Here is a 6,559-nt window from a genome sequence, read left to right as displayed (position 1 = left end):
ACGGGTTGCAAATTGTCGGAAACTGACGAAAATCAGGCAGATCTGCGGGAGTTTACGGGGACGAAAATCTCACTTTTCATGTAGTGTTAAGTACTTATTCCCCTCATCCAAGCAAATTAACTCTTAAGAGTAAAGTAGGAAGATTCTTAACTTGTTGCTGTCCCATCGTGGGGGGGAAGGTGGACTGTAGTTTGCTGTCTTTGGGATGCAGCAGTACTGTTGATGCTCAAGTGGTTTGTATCCTGGGTACACCTCAGCCACCTAGGTAACTCAGAGTCAGTAAAGTACCACACATTGACTTAGTAGAATCTTAACCTGACAATCACTTAAACCGAGCATACACTGTACAGCTTTTTGCCCTTTTTGGGCCAAATCTCCAGTCGTGAGAATGTTTTGAGCGGGACGACTTTCATCCTGATTGTGTGTCATGTACAGTAGAGTACAGGGGGTAAAGGAGGGGCGATTAGCCTCTCATGACCACCTCCCAATAAGGAATTGTAAGGTCGGGAGAAAAACAAAGATGTTTGAAATTCAGTTGGCCATCGTAGGGTGGTCGTGGGCAAATTGCTCAGTGCGCATAAGAAACAAGGATTCTTCTTCTACTTCTTCCTCTCAGATGAAAACACAGAAGCATGGTGGGGGTGCGAGTGAAATGGAGTTCTTTCTGTAAAATTGACAGACCGTAAAGCCACGTTTGCTCAGCCATGTCTTTGTCCAAATACGTCGTCAGCTTTTCTTTTTAGGGGTTTCAGCACACAAAATTGCACAAATTGCCAAGGCAGTGCATTTCATGCTAGTGAGCTTCATATTTAACTGGAGACAGTGACACTTCTGTCTTTTTCCTCTTCTACTCTTTTGGCTTCTGGATAGACAACTCCAATAGCGCCATCTCACTGTGGAGCTGAGTCCAACGTGGTTTTTAGACGTAAAGTGTGAGCAGGTAGATCGCATCAGATTGTCGGGAGAACATACATCCTGAACAGTGAATTTTTAAACGTCTTACAGTGTGAGCTGTAGCCATTGAAAAAAATCTTACAGCATATGCCCAGCTTTACAGAGCTTATGGGAGCAGCTTTCAGGGTGCACTTAACTCAACAGGGGTCCTGCTCACTCAAAACAGGTGACAGGCACAATAGCTTGGCCGAGGACAGAACAGGAGAGAACATTGTGTTGTTTAGTTGAACGACACAAGGTTCATCTACTCTAACAGAACGTGCGGTATTAGCACGGGCGATGCTGGGCTTAAGCACAACGCTTTTTTGAAAAGAAAGTCTTTAGCTCTGGAGTATTCCACCACATGGGTGCGATGGTCAGTTGGAATGGTGGTGTCCCTTAAACCAGACAAAAAACTATTTAAGAGAAAGAGTTTCCATTCGCAGTCAATTTTAGAGGAACTGTGTCTAAGATGTGATGTCAGAGGGATGGCTGCGTTAAAAAGTGTAATCCGATCGTTTACATCAGCCTTCTCCATGAAAGTTCAGGATCATTATTCTTGTTTGTCTATTTTTTTTTTTTTTTTTGCTTTATGCCCTGATATAGTGTTACTACTGATATAGTGTTACTACTAGTGCATAGGATAGTTTTGGGATACAGTCAATGGCTTGATCATATTGGTCATTTATCTGCCTTCATTGTACAAACACTAAGACTAATGTTTTAAAACCCGTGTTGCCTTTATTAGAGTTAGAGTGTGTCCAGCATTCAAGACAGTAGTTGCTATAAAGGCATAATCAAGTGTACTGCAGACAAAGTAAAGTGCAAGTACTTCCCCATTGCTCAATCAAAAATAGCCTTTCAATAGAAGTTGCTTTATAAACAGGTAGTAAAGTAAAACTAAAATGTTCAGGAGACACATATTTTACTTGCAAATTCAGCCATTGCTCCTTGCCAACACGGCACGACACCAGAATTGGTTTCACAACTAACAGGTCCTGGAAAATGGTGCTTGATATGTTTTAATACAAAATGTTAAATACTCATCGTCGTGACTGTGAAAACAACACTCATTTGCCCTGTATGTGTGAGTAAGTTTTCTCTTTTGAGTAAGCTAACAGTAAAAAACAGTTGAAAACAGAACATGAGAATAAAGATCAGATGTAGGTAGTGAAGAATCAATTAGGCAAAAGGCATAAGATGTTATTTATCCTTAAGATGGTCTCTCTGAAGAGCATTGAGATGACATGGTTTCATCTTAATCCCGTCGTGCATTGGTGGTATAAGAATAAAATGAATTTAATCAAATTGAAGATTCTTTTGGACGGTGCTACATGAGGCATATAATAAAAACGTTTTGAAAGTGTAATTAAGTGTTTACCACAAAGAAGATTAGTGTAGAAGAGAAACAATTTCAAAATGCAGATGACAAGAAAGCTCATAACGTCAGCAACAATTACACTTAAAAACTAGACGTATAAAAAAAAAATACTTAGTTAAATATGGTACATTTTGAAAGAAGTTGTTTTTTTTTTTCCTACCCCTTTCCGGTGACAGAGAGACCAAAAACAATCCTGCTGCATTCCATTTTGTTTATGCAATGTCGTACATTGTGAAGACATGGATTTATCAATTTAACAAGATTTTAGCCTGTTAGCCAAATTGAAACTACCTGTGGAGGCATTTGGTGTCCAAATAGTGGACATACGTTGAGCATAATATTTACCATAAACCTGAAAGAAACTTAATTAAAGACTTAAGTTTACAAACATCGTCATAAGTGGTCATGATATTGAACATCCGATAATTAAAATCATAACTTTGCTTTGTGACAAGATAAAGAATCCCTTTTTGTTTGATATTCCAAAAATGGAGCTAGTACTAGTGACTAGTTGAATTAAATATTACAGGCAGTCCACCTGTTTGAAACTTCATCTGTACTTGTTTGTATTATATCACAGATAGCTTTAGAGAGGATAAGTTAAACATGGGCTAAATGTTTATCATGTGGAGCTACACCTAATGATGTCTAAATATCTGTCTGAGCCACAGCTGCTGGTTAACTCTGCTAGCATAGTTTGGCGTGTTAGGAATATTATCATTAATGAATAGTGAGTCTTTTGATCCCTAAGAATACCTGCCTGTTATGTGTCAGAACTAATGTTTTACCAAGTAGTTCATCTAATTAGGAAAGTTCCTCTGTCCAGATAAACAGTTATCACCATTATGTACATAACAGATATTTGGGAATGGAATGGAGGCAAGGACAGAGTGGATCATTCTTAACAGCGAGTTCTCTGTGTTTTTATCTGGCACACTGTGTAATAGTTTGATATGTCTGAAGCCATGGATGTCTCATGTGAGAGCAGATTTTTCCTTAGCCCATTTGTGAGATCAAATGTTTTGAGTGTGAATTTTCTCAGGTAGGGGTATTGAATTACATCCCAGGGGCAACAACAAATCACCTGGTAGGGATGGCCACCCTAGGGGTGGCCAATGACTGGCTAGGGGTGGCCATGGCCCCCAGATCCACCCCTGACTGCAGCACAGAATCTCTTTCCCTGTATACCTATTTCCCTAATATATTTATTTGCTTCCCATGCAAAGCAGTGTGTTTTAGCTTTTCCACTCTCCCAGCAAGGTCTCAGGATTTATACTGCTGGATTATTCTCTTCCTTATGTCCCTGCAAACTCACCCAATAATTCAGCACAATTTGCTTTTGTCTCAAATATAAAGGAATCTCCCCCATTTTGCACCTGCCCTGCCAAAGATGAAGATGTCTTCAAAGCTCTGCGGCATAATCTCAAAGCTTGATTCTGAATTACATCTAATTTACTAATCACTGTTTTTTCAGCCTGCCCAAAAATTACACATACGTAATCCAACACTGATCTGATCAAGGCGACATCTATATTTTTAAAATAAATTTTATTTGCAACCCAATCTAATCCTGTTAAACACTTCATTATATTTGTAACTTTTTTACATTTCCCTTCAATATACTTTATATGATCACCTTATAAAAGCTACCTAAAAAAACAAATGTACTTACTTTTTCAATTTTTCCCCATAGATTTTAAATCAATTTCCTAAATTTTCTTCCTACTTGATACAAAAGAGTATTCAAGGTCTATACAAAAAAGTTTATTCTCTCATACACTAATCTCACATTTTTCCATTTCTTTCACAAGGCTCCATCATCAGCAAATAACGATTGTATGACATCCCAATTTACTTCTGTAATAACATCAGTAACCCTGACTGAGAATAATAAAGGACTGATAATACTTCCCTTTGTGAGTTTCCATGATCAGTTTTATATGTGTAACAATCCTTGTTACTCTCATCTGTACCTGTATAACTCTATCAAACAAAAAATCTGTAATCCAATTATGAGCCCTTCCTGTAAGCCCCATTTTATAAGATTTTATAAACAACCTATCCTTCCTTATAATGTCAAATGCATTCCCAACATCAAACGTGAATGGCAGCCTAGTAGTAAGGGCATAGAGCTTGGAATCCTGAGGTTGTGAGTTCAAAAACAACTCCCACAGACTGTTACTCTGTCTCTGAGCAAGACCCTTAACCCCTGGGTGCCCAACGATGGCAGCCCACTACTCCCCAAGTGGATCCTTTCCCAGTTTAATTTTAAAGGAGCACCAGACTGTATATGAGCTGAGCAGCTCCTTTAGTGAAAGACTTATAGACCCTGTTTGTAAAAGGAGCGCTACCCCAGGTCATTCATCCCTGCTGCCGTCAGACTTTACAATGCGGCACTACATCTGCAATAACATGTGCAGTAACTAATGTGCAATTACTATTTAATACCCTGTGCATTAACCTGTTTATTTTTAATACACAGTGCAATAACTATATATATAAACACCTATTTATATAAAGACCCATTTAATGCCCTGTGTAATAATCCTGTTAAATAAGAGACTTCAGCTGTTATAAATATAAATGGACAGTATATACTGTATATACCCCATACACCTTTCCCTCCTTTTGGCACCTTCTTTTTAACTATTGAGCAAAAAATTAAAACAGTGGGACACAGTGTGTCTGATTCAGACAGGGCAGATTATAGCAGGGACAGCCTGCTTCAATCTGTTTCCCCTTGTAACTTTACATTACAAAGGTCTATCACCTCTAAAGTTTCGGGAGATTTTGTAATCATAAAATATGTTTGAAAGCCAAAAATGAAAAAGGCGAGGTGCACAAATTATAGCAGGGACAGACAGCCCGATATAATCTACAGTAAACATTATTTGTGATGTTCCAGCCTAGAGACATCTTAAGCATGTGATTATTCCTATACTGGATGTGTAGAGTAGATGGGATATCAGTTCTTGTAATATGGAATTCAATAAAAAGCCTGATGTTTGAACAAACACTGTTTATTAAGGATAGTACAACATAGAGAAATTAGTCAATATATAAAACACAAATATAGATTTAATTACTTAATTTGACTTAGGAAAAAGTAATATTCCTACTGGCTATAGCCTATTATACTGTATGTACATGTACACTGCATTTACTATTTCATTTTTATTACAAGAATATGGTTGACAACAGTTTTTAAATGAGATGAGAAAATTTAGAAACCACTAAACAATGACAGATTTTTTAAGGAACATGTTGAAACAAACAAGAAGCTGTTGGCTTTCAGAGAAAGGAGTCAACCCTGCTGTGAGCGTCCTGTATTGAAGCAAACACTTAGTTTTTTTCTTTTTTATTTTATCAATATAACTGCTGATATTCTGCTTTAACAAGTGAAGTGGAGAATAAAATAACAACGCCAATCTTTCATAAACATAACACATCTCTAGTTTCACATTTAGTAGGTTGAAACTGAGGCGGATTGTCAGTGTTTGGTTGAGGTTTAAGGACCCAAATGCAGAGGCAGAGAGGCAGAGGTGAGTTCTTGCAGTTTAATGAATGAGCACAGGTAACAGATGCAGGAATCCCAAAATCCAACTTAAAATGATAAAAAAAAAAAAAAAAAACTAGAATCATGGAGACATCAGGGGAAAACAAGCACAAGGAGCCAGGGAAATACAAGAAAAGATGAGGTAAGACGAGGAACCAGCACTGAGGAACTGCACAGTGAGAGTATTTATGGTTGACTGAACGAAGGGAGGACTAACGAGCTGATTGGGAGCAGGTGTGAACAGAGGCTTCTAGGAAAAGAGCTAGAGAAAAGGAAACCAACACAAGAGGGCAACAACGAAAAGCCTAACCCCCAGATTCCACATACTCCGTCAGCGCTCCGCTCCGCCCCGCTGACGTACGTCGTGCGGAGCGCTTGTCTTTCATGGAAATCAATGACAGCTGTTCCACATCCACTGCTACTCCTCTGCACGTCTCCGTCCACGTACCTCTTCTCCGTCCGTCACCGACAAAATACGGAGCCCAGCTATTTTTTGCTTCGCTCCGGTCCGGCCAGGTCAAGATCCGCAATTGCAATCGCACCAAACAAGAAAAAGAACATCGAGAAATTCCGGTTTGTCAAATTAAAATAAAGAGTCGTCGGCTAGCTTGGATCGCAGCTGTAAGTTTAAATTTCCAGAGTATCCCGATGTCAATGAGAGTGTGTTCCCTGCATTTTCATTCTGGTAA

The sequence above is a fragment of the Cyprinodon variegatus genome, unplaced genomic scaffold (genome assembly GCF_000732505.1).
Source record: "Cyprinodon variegatus isolate N-32 unplaced genomic scaffold, C_variegatus-1.0 Scaffold1855, whole genome shotgun sequence".
Classification (NCBI taxonomy): domain Eukaryota; kingdom Metazoa; phylum Chordata; class Actinopteri; order Cyprinodontiformes; family Cyprinodontidae; genus Cyprinodon; species Cyprinodon variegatus.
The sequence above is the reverse complement of the archived record's forward strand: the minus strand, read 5'-3'. Positions refer to the sequence as shown.